Genomic DNA, 14,799 nt, shown 5'->3' with positions numbered 1-14,799 from the left:
GAGTCTCACCCACCACGACTCCTGCCACCCGCCGGGAGGGGGCTTCCCTGGTCCTTCTTCCTCGCCGCACCCACTTTCCTAAGTCCCTTGGAAACCTTGAGTTGTTTGGAACACTGCTCCCCCAATACCCAGCCCTGAGACCTAGAACCTGGTCGTCTCCCTGCCTCCCCCGCCCCCACCTCGATGCTGAGAGACCCAAGGAGCTGGGCACCAGAAGGGGACAGGAAAGCCCCGGAGACCGGACTTTAATGGACCGAGTCGTCTTGGTCTTTGTGATCACCATTTACAATATTTTCAATATACCTTAATCCCTCTGAGCAGAAGAGTAGGGAAAACTAGAGCCTCTTCTGACCTGCAATTCATTACCTGACTGTAAGCCTTGGGAAGACTACTGGGAGGTGGCACCTTCATTGGGCAGACCCCTAAAATTCATGACATTTATCCAGCACAGCTCACATCTCTTCCTCGACATTTTGGGAGGTGGGGGGTGTATGTGTTTCCTTCCTCCACGGTCCTCGGGGTCCTGCATCAGCTAGGGACACGGGACAGTCGCGTGGTCAGGCAAGTGCCCACTCTGTGAGGATCCGGGGGGCTTTTAGCGGGGACTGCCGCCGGCACGGTGGTCTTCCATGCGTGTGGCTGCTGCACGCCGCGCATCAGCATAGAAGCGGGGCCCTGCCTTGCAGAGGTGCATACCTCCCCCTGAGACTGCGCTGTGATTGGAAGGAAGAAGGCGGCGCTCGCTGAAACCCACACGCCGCAGAACAGTCTGCGCAGAGCAGAGCCTGCCACACGTCTCTCACGTCCCGCATGGCTCCGCCGGCCGCGCCCGCTCCCTGGCGGCCGGCGCAGCTGCTCCCGCCCCGCCCCTCCTGGGCCTCCCTCCCGGGTCCTCCCTCCCTTCCCCGCACCCCAGCCCGCCCAGGGGCCGGGAGTGCCTAGCGTCGCCGACCCGGCGGGTGTCCCGGACCCCCACTCGGGGCACCCCCGCCCAGCCAGGGCCTTCCCCACCCCCTCTCCGCACCCCCAGCCGGCCCAGGGGCCACGAGCGCCCCAAGGAAGCCCGCAGCGTGGGTACCCCCGACCCCACCCCGAACCCCCCGCGCCCCGCCGCGCTGGGGCACGCACCCCTCCCACCCCCCGCGAGGGCCCTCCCCAGAGTCCCGCTCTCCCTGACAGCTTTGCTGACTGTCTGGTTTCGGCGCTCGGGCAGCTGTTCAGAAACCCGAGTGCACTGCACTGGACTTGTTTTTCTGCAGCGGGAGCAAATGCCAGAGATGACACCCTATAACGCCCCAGGGAGAGGCCCACTCCGCTCCGGAAACAAGAGTGGGCTGCTCCAAAGAGAAAAACAGCAGCAAGCCAGCACCGGAGCCCTGGGGAAAGTTGCTGGCTGGGGTTCCCGGGGTTTAGGAGGAAGCCCCCTGCAGCCGCACCCCTCCATGCTTGCACACTCGTCTCCCTCCGGAAGAATCGGTGTGCCTGCTACTACCCCATCGGATGTTTTGCACACACAGGCAGGGCATGGGGACGAGGTGGCACTCTTCCAAGCTCCACGCTTGCGAACAGCTGTGGGGTCAGCCCAGGGAGAGTGGGGTCCTTGCTAGCAGAGGCACGCCTTTAATGTCCTGACCCAGATAATGTGTCTGGCAGGGTCCAGTTCTGAGGGCACCAGGCAGTGGAAGTTCCTGGGTAAGCACTGGCACATGCCACCGGACCCCTCTCTGGCCCTGCCTGTGTGTCAACAGTGCCTTGCACTCGTGTGTCCATGGCTGCAGAGCAAAAACAAAATTCTTCCTCCTCACCACCTGCACTTGATAATGGAACAGGCGAACAGAAGTTCACTTACTGCCCCCCGCCCCCAGATTCTGATGTCTAAGTGCAGACAATGTGAGACAAGGTGGCGTTCAAGGAGGACTTCACTCTTGAAAATAAAGCAAGGGGACAGCTAGAATGGGTGTGGCATTTGCAGCCCTCAAGTACATTAGGATAGTGTCCCTGTGAGGATAAAACTGCCTCGTTGCAAAACTGTTTATAAACAACCCACTGCAACCGACCTCCAGGAATGTACTAGTTCAGAGTTTACGCATTTGGACATCCTCCTAACTCCTTCCCCAGCTCTGCTAATGGCTCCATCCTCCACCATCTCCCCGGCACCCACCTGGTGATTAAACATGCAGTCCTTCAGAAAAGGCTGCAGAGGACGTACAATTTTCTGTAATACAACAATATTTCACAGGACAGCTCCAAGTACTGGGGGAGATTCCACAGTCGGGGCACAAGTAGGGCTATGTGGAACCTTCCAGTGAGTCAGCCCTTTGTGCTCATTGAGGAAGGGGAAGTTTAGAGATGAGAGAGGTTAAAGAACTAGGTCAAAGGGCAAGACTGCTGTTATTAACTCTGTTCCCAGACCCGACACAGACCTCTGACAGTTCCCCGGGGGGACTCGTGATGGGCGCAGTTTCAGCCCAGGGTGCTGAGTGGAGTCTGGTGAAGGGAAGACCGTTCTGTGCTGCAGACCTTGTCACCCAGAACAGCTGAGCCATTGGACGGAAAAGAACAAAGACCTTCTTGCGCAATAATGTCTGGTGCAGGTGCCTACAGAGAATTCTCTAGCGCGGCGGAGACTCAGAAAATGATGGTGGAAATGACTGCTGGCCAACGTCATCTAACCTTCACCCCTGCTCCCCAGTGGGGCTACACAACAGCAAAAGGCAAACCCCACTTCCAAGATCTTAGGCCAGCGAGCCAGACTGCAAACCAGGCCATACCGACCTGCTCCCCTGCGAGAGAATGCGAGCACAAGCTGCGACAGGCTGGGAGCCATCAGAAGTTGTTAATTAGACACGAGGTGTCGTCACTTGCTCCTTTAACAATCCCATGTCTGAGAGAGTGAAGTGAGACACCAAACAAAAGACTGAAATAAACCCTTACCTCACCATCCATCCAAAAACAAGAGACAGGGTGATTTTTTTTTTTAATGTTTGTCAGTCGTACATGAATGGGAACACGGACACAGATGTCCACACGATGCCACCTCGGTGGGTTGAAAAAACAACTCAAAACCTGCACAGGGAGGTTTAGGGCAGCTCCGTTCATAATCACCAAAAAGTGGAAGCAGCCAAGATGTGCTCTGGGAGGTGAATGGCTGAATAAACAGGGGTCCATCCAGACCATGGGATTATCATTCAGCACTACAAAGAAATGAGCCGTCAAGCCATGAAAAGACATGGAGACCTGTGTGTGTGTGTTATGGAGTGAAAGAAGCTAATCCGAAAAGGCTCCCCACTTACGATTCCAAATCTGTGACATCCCGGACCAGGCACAGCTATGGAGAGAGTAAAATGATCAGTGGTCTCCAAGGGTCGGGGGAAGAAACGGTTAAGAGGAGAAACACGGTTGTGCAGGGCTGTGAAACCACTCTGGGGGCTACCGTAACGCTGGATACGCGTCATTTATCCAAACCCCTAGAATGCCTAACGCCAGGAGTGAGCCCCGAGGTAAACTGGGGACTTCAGGAGATGGTGACACATCTGCGCACGTCATCCTTAGTCAGAATGCTCCACGCTGGTGAGTGGTGTGGACAATGTGGGCGGCTGCACACGTGTGGGGACAGGGACATACGACAGCGCTACACGTTCCTCTCAACTTTGCTGCGAACCTAAAACTGCTCCAAAAAATAGAGTCTATTTTAAAAATTGCTATGTTTCGGGACACCTGGGTGGCTCAGTAGGTTAAGCGACTGCCTTCGGCTCAGGTCATGATCCTGGAGTCCCGGGATGGAGTCCCACATCACATCGGGCTCCCTGCTCGGCAGGGAGCCTGCTTTTCCCTCTGACCCTCCCCCTTCTCATGCTCATCCTCTCTCTCACGCTCTCTCTCTCTCTCAAATAAATAAATATTTTTTTTTTTAAATGGCTATGTTCCTGCCAGTGCCATACACTTGTCTCCAAACAAGGGGGCTTACATGTCTCGTGATGGGGCTGGGACAACATTCCTCCGTGGCCACAGCCGGGCTCCATGTGAACAGATGCAAAGTGGGCACCCCAAGTCCCACTGAACCCTACAGCAGGTTTCTATCTCCCTCCGCCCAGGCTATGTTTCTCCACTTTCCTTTCTCCAGACCTTTCCTTTCCTTAGGGCATGCCCCTGAGCTGGAGACCAGGCTCTTAAAACTACCCATTGGTGTTTCTTATCCAGTCTCGAGCCCAGCTGCTGCTCTCAGAGTATCTTAAATTCCTCGTCCACCTTCTCATCCAATATCACGACATAAATTATTTGTGTTTTAAAAGTGTTATTTTGTGGCTTCAAAATATTTGTGCTTTCTAAAAACCAGATATCCTACAGTCTAGTTCATGGGATCAAACCCATGTTAATTTCCTGGTTTCGATATCTGATAGTCCCGTAAAATTTCATCAGTAGAGGAAGCTGGGTGAAAGGTTCACAGGACGCTGTGAACTATGTTACAACTTCTTGTATTTCAACATAAAAAGTGTTAAGAAAACAAAATATTTAAAATCAGTGAGAGTTCAGTTTCCTCAAATTCTGCAAAAAACAACAACAAAGAAGACACAGATTGTGTCGATGTGGGGGAGGCACTGAGGGAGAAGGGAACTGGCCGAGAGGCATCAGGAACTCTGTGGAGATTTGCACATGTTCCTACCATCTTTGCTTCTTGCAAATGACACACACACACGGATGCTGCATGAATCCTGTACCTGCAGAAAATGGGAATCAAGCTCAAATTGTGTTTTAATATCGGGGGAAATGATTCTCCTTCTGGGCTTTGCATAGATCTTTGGGCGAATGATCAGTGGGTTTGTAGCTTGTCGCCGTTGTGCATGCCTAAAGTAAGAGAAAGACCGTCACGCAGAGTTCAGTTGAGGGCTCCAAAGGTCCTTGCTGATCCTGTCTTTCCCTGAGGGGAAAGGAGCACAAGGAGAAGCCCACTGCCCATCCTCCGGGGTCTGGCGTTTATTAGATACTCACAGCAGTGACTGCGTGTCAGCTGCTGCAGGGAGCAAACTGCGCCGGCATCTCCATGACCCTGGGTCCCACCGCGGGAGAGAAGTGAGTGGGCACACAGCGGTCAGTCATCACCGTACTGGGTGCCCAGCCTGACGCTGAGTATTACAAAGAAAAAGCTCCCGCGCCAAGAGTTCATAACTTAAGAACGGTGGGGTCAATGTCCATGCCTGAGAATAAGAAGGGAACAAAGAGAGAGGTGGTAGGTAAATGCAGGCTGTGGGGAGGTCCCTTGGGGACGGGAGGAAAGGTCCGCACATAATGGGGGCAGGTCAGGCAATTTCATGTTCATCTCATAGTTCTTTAGTTTTTCTCCAACTCTGAGAGGACACACGAAACAAAGTCAGCGTCTCTCATTTCTTCGTACATTCAACAAGTCATCACCCAGAGCCATGCACCAGCGAGGATAAGGGCAAGTAAGATCTGGTCCTTGCCAGAATTACCAAGTCGCTCTGGAATGTCATAGTGTCCCCCCTGCACGCGTGCACCCACACGCACACACGCACGCGCACACACACACACACACACACACACTCACTCACTCCTCCCTCTGTTCCTTATAGTTAACCAAACTGAGGCTCAGAAATATTCAATTCCTTGCCTGTAATCACATAGCTAATGAGCCAAGGATTAAAAAAAAAAAAAAAAAAGATCTTCAACAAGCCCCGTAGTCTTTCAAGCCTCTCCCGTTTCAAAGGGATTGAAACCTTCCAAGTGGGATGTGCAATTTCCTTCCCAATAACAATGCCAACGACAAAATCTTGAATCCAAGTGGTTTTGACAACAGTCCCAAAATCACTTAACATTTGGCTGTGATATGGAAGAATCATCTTCAGAAACTACTGTGGGGATTCAGACCTAAAAACTTTCATAAGACCCTACAGTGGAAGGTGCCACTTGACATATGAAAACAAAGCCAGCACGGCAGAGATTCACGCATCTTTTTGTTCCAGCGGGCACACCTGGACAGCCTCCACTTTACATGTAAGAAAGGCTTGTGGTCACTACCACAGGAGAGCAAATACCCCAGTGTTCCCCAATGTTTATAGACACCACGTCCACAAGAGCTGAAATATGGGAAGAGCCCACATGTCCATCGACAAATGATGGATAAAGATATGGTAAATATATACAACCGAATATTAGTCAGACATCAACAACAACAACAAAAAAGAAATCTTGCTATTTGTAATGACTTGGAGAGAACCAGAGGGTGTTATGTTAGGTGAAATAAATCAGTCAGGGGAAGACATTTAGCATATGATTTCACTCATTCATGGAATTTAATAAACAAAACAGAGGTTCATAGGGGAAGGCAGGGAAAAATAAAATGAGAGGAAAACAGAGAGGGAGATAAACCATAAGAGACTCTTAACTCTAGGAAATAAATAAGGTTCCTAGAAGTTAGGTGGGATGGGGTCACTGGGTGATGGACACTGAGGGCCCGTGATGGAATGGGCACCGATGAGTCACTAAACTCTACCTCTGAAACTAATAATATAGGTTAATTTAATTAAAATTTTTAAAAAGAAAGAACGGTTTTGTGAAAGGAAACTACATCAACATTAAAAAAGAAAAAAGAAGTGAAGGAAGCCTTGGGCTTCTTGGGTACCTCCCAAAGGTCTTAGCATGTCCTAATTTATTAGTAAAAGGAAAGAAGGAAAGAAGAAATACTCCTACACCTCCAACATCACTCAAATCATTAGATAAATCTCAAGTTTCTACTGTCAATAATACATTTTTACAGAATGGCTGCTTCGCCCAGGTTGTCAACAGCCTGACATCTCTGTGCCATCCCGTGGGAGCTACGATCTTAGCTGGAGATTTTCTAGTAGTCAGAACAAACAGGTGAAACTAGCACCAGGAATATATTTTTAGTTAACGGCTTTTACATTAAGTTAAGTTCGTCTACACTCCGTGTGTTAGCCATCTTCACGCTCCCTTCCAGACATCTGGAGTAAGAGCCATCCAAAGAGGGAAATAGGAACAAAGGGTCCAGAGGGGGATCCTGACTGGGGATACAGCCAGGGTGGGTGGCACAGGGAGGCAGAAGGCACCCCGTCAAGTAGCACCTTCTAGATCCATCCAGAAGGCTGGTTCCTCTTCTGAGAAAGCTGGGAAGCCCCCAGAGGGCAATGCGAAGACTGAGCAATGCAACGGATGACCCGTTAGGACAGGGAGACCATAATCATGAACACTTTCATGCTCGCTGGTGTAGCCATCCCGAGTGTCTGAAACAGAGGCACACCCATGGTAGGCTCTCAGGGTTGACCGAAGGAGAACTTGTTTAAAGACTGGCCTCTGGTTGCTGTGTTAAGAACAGGTTAGAGCATGCAGGCAATGATCTTGGGACCCTGAAATAATCACAAGGTCCAGAACCTCTGATTTGGATTTATAAGAAGGAGGGAGTGAATGACAGCTCAAGAAACAGGCCCCTGCATGGAGATGTGTTTCCAACAACTTGGCTCTCGATTCCTCCTCCACACCTCCCCCAAATAATGTCCTTCCTTGTGAAACTGAAAGAGGAGGGCGAACCAGAAAAGCTTTAGTCTGCAAAATTTCTCTCGAAGGCTTGAAAACAAGAGGGAGAGTGTGGGAGAGAGAAAGCTGGATGTTGGAACCCGTATCTGAGCTATATGAAGGAGGAAGGGGCCCTCACCTCACGAGAAAAGTTGTCAGCTGCAGTGAGAATAAATTAATGGACAATTCATTGAGAAACCAACGTATCAGGCTGCCTTAGCTCTTCGAGAATAGCCAATGCAGAACATAGGTCTTTCTCCTGTCTCTGTGCCGCCATGCACGGCAGCCTTCTAGTCACCACTCACCTTCTCTCACAGAGACAGCCACCACTTACCTCCCCTCACAGAATTACCCTTTGTCTTCTGCCACAGGAACTCCCGGGTGAGCACCTTTCCAACCCACAGCTGGAAATGTATCAGGTTGGGCAACCTCATTGACACGGCATTCTCTTACCAGTTTGGTTTGCAACTCAGCCTCCCAAAACCTATCTGTGGATCCACTGCTAAAACCCAAGTCTAATCCTTTTTTTAAAGATTTTTTGTTGTTTTTATTCATTTGACAAAGAGAGAGAGAGATCACAAATAGGCAGAGAGGCAGGCAGAGAGAGAGAGGGGGAAGCAGGCTCCCTGCTAAGCAGAGCCTGATGCGGGGCTGGGGCTCGATCCCAGGACCCTGAGATCATGACCTGAGCCGAAAGCAGAGGCTTAACCCACTGAGCCACCCAGGCGCCCCTAAAATCCAGTTCTAAAGAGAAAAATCTGAGGACCAGACCCACACAGAGCCAGCCACCGGGAGGGCATGGCTGAGGGACCAGCCACGTTTCTCTCTACTGGCGCCATCTTGCTTCTCTTCATTGTCAGCATGGAGATATGCCCAGGAACGCTTGAGGCTCTGTTTTTGCCACAGTAGTTTCCCAATGACAACATTTTATAGCCAACAGTTACAAAACAAAGAGAGATTGAAGAAAACATCCAGAAGTCTGTGAAGATCCAGATTAACTGAGGTAATATCTCTGGGTAGAGACAAACCATGGCTACTACTAACCCCAGATGTCTCCTGTGTAAGGGTCTTCTGTGACCCTCACGACACTCTCTCCCCAATCACAGGTGAAGAGGAAACAGGAGAAAACTCGCCTTGCTAAGAAAAAGACCATGTGGCTTTCAGAAGGTGGAAGATTTTCGGAGCGCATCGCTGGATACCTTGAACATAGGTCTGTTCGAGGAGGATAAGCTGGACAACCCCTGACATTATTGTTCTTGGCAGTTCAGGCTCTTTCTCCATCAGGAAGAAAACTATTACTCAGATATCAGTCATCTATCATCGTGGATCAGAGCTGCCAAGGATGGTGCGTGACCAGCTGGACAGTGATTAAGCTGGCGAAAGATGTAAACAGCCCGACAGGTGGCCACTGTCCACAGCAAGATCACAACAACACAGCCTGTCTCCAGACACCCGTGTGCCAGCTTCAGGGGGACGGTGGCACCAGCACTGCCCTGATACGGAAGGCTGGACACTGAATGTGCACTCAGCCACCTGCCACCAGCGTCTGGGACAATATTACCTCTTCTCCCATCCGTCCCCCAAAGCCGGGGACCTCTTTGGGTAAAGAGACAGTGGGCATAGCAGCAGCATTCACAATAGCCAAAAGCCCAAGTGTCCACCAAGAGATGGATGGATAAACAAAACCTGGTCCATCCAGACAATGGAACACTCTTCAGCCACGAAAAGGCAGAAGTACCAAAGCATGCTGAAACACGAAAGAATCCCGACACCCCCATGACGGACCAGCGCTGTGTCCTCCCAAAACCCCTATGTTGAACTCTAACCCCTAGCACCTCAGAATGCCTCTGTATTTGGAGACGCTGTCTTCAAAGGAAGCATTAAGGTAAAAGGGGTGAGGATGGACCCCCACCCAGCTTGACGAATTTCTCTGCGAGAAGAGGAAGTGTGGACATACAAAGAGACTCAGGCACGTGTGCACACAGAGGAAAGACCATACGGGGACACGGCCAGTCACCTACAGGCCAAAGAGAGGCCTCGGGAAAAACCAAACCTCATCTTGGACTTCCAGCCTCCAGAACCGTGAGAAAATAAACTTCTGTTGTTCAAGCCCCCATGATTGTTTATTATGGCAGCAAGAGCCGACGAGTACGATTCTGCTAAGGGAAAGGAACCAGACACAAAAAATCATGTATCATAGGATTCCGCTGGCATAAAATCTCTAGGATTGGTAAATCCGTAGAGAGAGAAGGCAGATTTGGGACAGCCAAGGCCTGGGGTAAGGGGTGAAGGGGGACTGCCGGCTTCTTGGGGAGGGGGCTTCCTTCTGGAGTGATGACAACATTCTGAAGCCAGACAGAGGTGAGGGTTGCTCAACGCTGTGGATGTGTAAATGCTACCCGGTTGTGCACTTTCACATGGTTGGCTTTATAGCGTGAAATCAGAGAGGGAAACACACCCTACGAGACTCTTAATCCTAGGAACCAACTGAGGGCTGCAGGAGGGGAGGTGGGTGTGGGCTGGGGTGACTGGGGGGTGGGGTGGGCACTGGGTGCTGCGTGCAACTGACGCGTCACTGACCTCTGCCTGTGAAACTGGTAACACAGTATATGTTAATGAACTGCATTTACATAAAATGAAGATCAACTTTAAATGGTTTTATATTATGTGACTTTAATTCAATAAAAAGGGGGGAGGAAAGGGCAGTAGATGAGAGACAGAAAGCTACCCGAGAAAGGAAGCTATGAAGCCTGTTAAAGTCCTACCAGGGTAGTTAACTAGACCAAGGAGAGGCTGCTAGGAAGGGGAAGGACAACCAACCCCCAGAGGCCGGAGAGAGCTGGAGAAGCCATGGTCGGCCCAGAGCTCCTCACCAGAGGCCCAGGGCAGCGAGAGCGTGAGCGGTGGTGGGCCGAGGACCACCATGTCAGAAAATGGGCGGTTTCCCCGGCCGCCCCCTCCTTGTCCATTCCTTCCCATGCCGGGGGATCCATCACATGCGTGCGAGGTTTCGTTAGTTCCTGTGTTCGGGCTCCTGAAGGAAGGAGAGAGAGAGAGAGAGAGACAGAGGAGGGAGTGATGGAGCGGGAGAAGGAAGGGACCGTTTTCAGTGCAGTCGGGAAGCCGGGAAGGGGGAGCTCGTGAGCACGTTCCGGCCCGGCCGCGGACTCCGCTGCCTCCGCTGCCTCCGCATTCCCGGGCAGGGAGAGGCGGCCTTTCCCATCCCCAGAGGACTGAGGAAGCTTTCTCTCCCTGCCCGGCAACAGCCCAGCCAACGAGAAGCCGCTCTACTTCAAACTCCCCGTTCCCCGCCCCCCACCCCGGGATTTGGCTTTTTTGACAAAACCATCCCTTCCAACTCCCCCCTCTGCTCCATGAAAGAATGTTCCCTTGCCTAGTTCTCCAGGTTTGCCTGTGATGTACCACAGTGTGCATGTCCCAAACTGCTGTTCCCAAATAAGCTCACTGTGCTGGTAAACGAACTGGCTTTCTTTTTTAAGATTTGATTTATTTATTTAGGAAAGAGAGAGAGCGCAAACACATACGCGGGGGAGAGGCAGAGGGAGACGGAGAATCGCAAGCAGACTCCACCCTGAGCACAGAGCCCACTGCGGGGCTCAGTCTCACGACCCTAAGATCATGACCTAAGCCCAAACCGAGAGTCTGCTGCTTAACCCACAGAGCCACCCTGGCGCCCCTGGTTATTTTTATGTTTAAAGTTGAAACTATGCATGCATGAGAAGAGATGTTCTAGTAATTGGCTCACATGGTTCTGGAGGCCGAGAAGTCCCATGACATGTCACCTGCACGTTGGAGCACCAGGAAAGCCAGTGTAATTCAGTCTGAGTCCAAAACCCTAAGAACCAGGCACACCGCTGTGCAAAGCCAGGAGGAGTTGGTGTCTTCACTCAAGCAGACAGAGCACACTCACCCCTCCTCCACCTTCCTGTTCCATTCAGGACCTCAATGGACAGGGTGATCCCCTAGTGCAGTGGGGCGAGTCGTCTGCTTTACGCCGCCCCTCAGATCAAATGTCATCTCTTCCAGGAACATCATCACGGCCACGCACTGAAAAAACGTCTTACCAGCGATCTGGGCATCCCTTGGTACAGTCGGGCTGACATAAAATTATCTGTCAGGCACCCCATCTTCCTTCACAGGACAGCCCCAGTTTCTAGCTGCCCGGGTAGATAATATTTTTCAGGCCTGCAGGTTAGACATGGCTGAATGGCTAAGGCAGGGAGAGCAAAGCAGGGTCAGGCTCCAAAGTGCTCCCCCGGCCGTCACCTGGGTGACAGCTCACGGGGTGTCTTCTGCGGCTGGAACAGCCTCTGCATGACGAGCAGCAACAGGGACGGGTTTCCCAGCGGCGAACCAACTCACCTTGCTACATCCAAACCCCACATGTCCCTCAGGCGATTTCCCCCCAAATCTAGGAACCCCTCTCTGACAGCCCTCCTGGGAAGCCTCGGCTCAAACTTGTGGCTTCAGGCAGCTTGATCCCTTTTTAGACAGTGCTACTGGCCAGACTTCCTTACACCGAGCCAAATGCCTCTTCCTGGAAGTCTCCCCGACGGGTTCTCACTCCGTGCTGGGGACACAACAAGCCTGTGCCCACTGCAGCAAGAGAGGCTTGGCCTCCAACATTTGTGAACAGCTGTCATGTTCCCACAAAAACATACAATCTCCAGGCTAAGCAGCTCACTCCCGGGCTTGAAAACAGTGTAAATAGGGTCTTCACACAGCACACACGGCAAAGCCGACTAAAAGCGTGAATGTGTCTCGTGATGTTAAAAGCATCGCTTCCAGGGAGAAGTTAATGGAGTGATGCCATTAGAGGTATGACAAATACCAAAATGAACCAGGCCCTCAAAATGCCCAGGACAAAAAAGCAATTCTCGGGAACCTATGGATGATCTAGGCTTTGATTCTCAGCTACTGTGAACCAGATCTGTCTGGTCTCCAAAGCTTAGCCAGTGGGAGTAGGGGAAGGGGAGAAAAGGGCCTCAGCTGGGAGCAAGGGGCTTGGACCCCGCTGCCCACCCCCCTACACCAGGCCACAGGGCTTCTGGATCAGTTCCCTACACCACAAATGAGCTGTCAAGATGGCCTCTCAGATCTCTTGCACTCTCCAAGGATCCTAATTGTTCTCGACGACGCAGAAATAGAAACTTGGTAAGAGGTACCCCTGAGTGGCTCAGTTGGTTAAGTCGCTGCCCTCGACTCCGGTCATGATCCCAGGGTCTGAGGATCGAGTCCCACATCAGGCTCCTTGCTCAGCGGGGAGCCTGCTTCTCTCTCTGCCTCTGCCTGCCACTCTGCCTGCTTGTGCGCGTGCTTGCTCTTTCTCTCTCTCTGACAAATAAATAAATAAAATCTTTAAAAGAAAAAAAAAAAGAAAGAAACTTGATAATAATTACCAGACTCTAAGCCGTTCAAAATGGGGACAGCTGTTCATCCTGGGGACAGCAGAGCCTCCGTGTTGGGCACGTGGGAGGTGCTCAGTATAGGTCCGTGAGATCAAGGGTGGTTGAGCCCCCCATTTCCATTCCCTGGGGGGTTCCCATCAGGGAATGGAAATGGCCTCTGTAACTGCTCTAGGGAATGTGCTTAGGAGGGCTGGATCAGATAGGGATGCAAACGCTCTCCTGAAGACTGTGAACTACTCCACAAATGCAGGAAGATGATAAGTTTTGAACTGCCCCGGCCCACCCCCAGGGGGATGACAGACACGGCTGAAAGCACTTCCTCTGAGCCTGACTGCCCTGGGATCTGGCCTCCATCCCCGGGTGTCCTCCGCACCCCCATGACATGCCCCCAGCACACGCACAAAATGAGGGGAGGAGCCCAGGCCCCAACAGTGGAGGTCCGCACGCCCGGACTCCGGGGCGAACAGGCACTGGCCAGCAGACCGCCTTCTGCTGAGTCGGCCAAGTGCGTCTCGGGGGCGCGGAGGGGAGCCTGAAGTGGGGAAAGCGGGGAACGGGCGCTGTGTCGCAAGGCCTGCTTGCATGGTGTGATGCCCGCAGCGCCGGGATTGCCACATCCGACGGGCTTCCTTGCCTGCCCTTCTCTGTGCGCCTGACACTTCCTTCTCTCAGTGGAAAGCGCTCTAAAAACAGAGCTAAATCAAGACCAAAAACATTATTTTTAAGTAGCCCCCACACACAGCAGATCCCACCAAAGGCTTATCCACCTGGAATTTACTTTGTGGGTGACAGAAGTAGTGTATAATCTTTCTTTTTTTTCTCTTTAATTTGGATAATGCATTGAACCAAAATGTATTTCTCAATTTTTTATTTAAATTCAATTTAATTAGGGCGCCTGGGTGGCTCAGTGGGTTAAGCCACTGCCTTCGGCTCAGGTCATGATCTCGGGGTCCTGGGATCGAGCCCCGCATTGGGCTCTCTGCTCAGCAGGGAGCCTGCTTCCTCCTCTCTCTCTCTGCCTGCCTCTCTGCCTACTTGTGATCTCTCTCTGTCAAATAAATAAAAATAAAAAATCTTTAAAAAAAATAATAAATAAATAAATAAATAAATAAATTCAATTTAATTAATATATACTGCAGGATGAGTTTCAGAGGGAGAATTCAGTGATTCGTCAGTTGCACGGAACACCCCGTGCTCGTCGCGTCCCGCGTCCTCCTTCGTGCCTGTCCCCCGGTGACCCCACCGCCCCCCCAGCAACCCTCAGTTTGTTTGCTAGGATTAAGAATCTCTTATCGGGGAGCCTGTGTGGCTCAGGGGGTTAAGCCTCTGCCTTTTGGCTCAGGTCATGGTCTCGGGGTCCTGGGATCAAGCCCTACGACCGGCTCTCTGCTCGGTGGGGAGCCTGCTTCCCCCTCTGTCTCTGCCTGCTGCTCTGCCTGTGATCTGTCAAATAAATAGATAAAATCTTTAAAAAAAAAAAAAAAAGAGAGAGACTCTTATTGTCTCCCTGTTTTCCTCTCATTTTTCCTTCCCTTCCCCTATGTTCCTGTTTTGTTTCTTAAATTCCACGAGTGGAATCGTATGACAATTGTCTTTCTCCGACTTACTTCATTTAGTGTAATACCCACTGGTTCCAACCATGTCACTGCAAATGGCAAGATTTCGGGTTTTTGATGGCTGAGTGATATATTCCATTGTAAATATATACCATATCTGTATCTATTCATCTGTCGATGGACATCTCAGCTCTTTCCACAGTTTGGCTATTGTGGACACTGCTGCTATAGATATTGGGGTTCATGTGCCCTTTTGAATCACTATGTTT

General features: G+C 51.3%; 1 protein-coding gene across 6 annotated transcripts in view; it reads right to left on the bottom strand.

Moving 5' to 3' along the window:
• Positions 1-14,799, bottom strand: part of PFKFB3 (6-phosphofructo-2-kinase/fructose-2,6-biphosphatase 3) — a 73,619-nt gene that overhangs the window by 25,788 nt on the left and 33,032 nt on the right. The window lies entirely within an intron of this gene.

The sequence above is a fragment of the Mustela lutreola genome, chromosome 8 (genome assembly GCF_030435805.1).
Source record: "Mustela lutreola isolate mMusLut2 chromosome 8, mMusLut2.pri, whole genome shotgun sequence".
Lineage (NCBI taxonomy): Eukaryota > Metazoa > Chordata > Mammalia > Carnivora > Mustelidae > Mustela > Mustela lutreola.
Note: the sequence above shows the minus strand (reverse complement) of the source record. Positions and strands in the feature narration are given on the sequence as shown.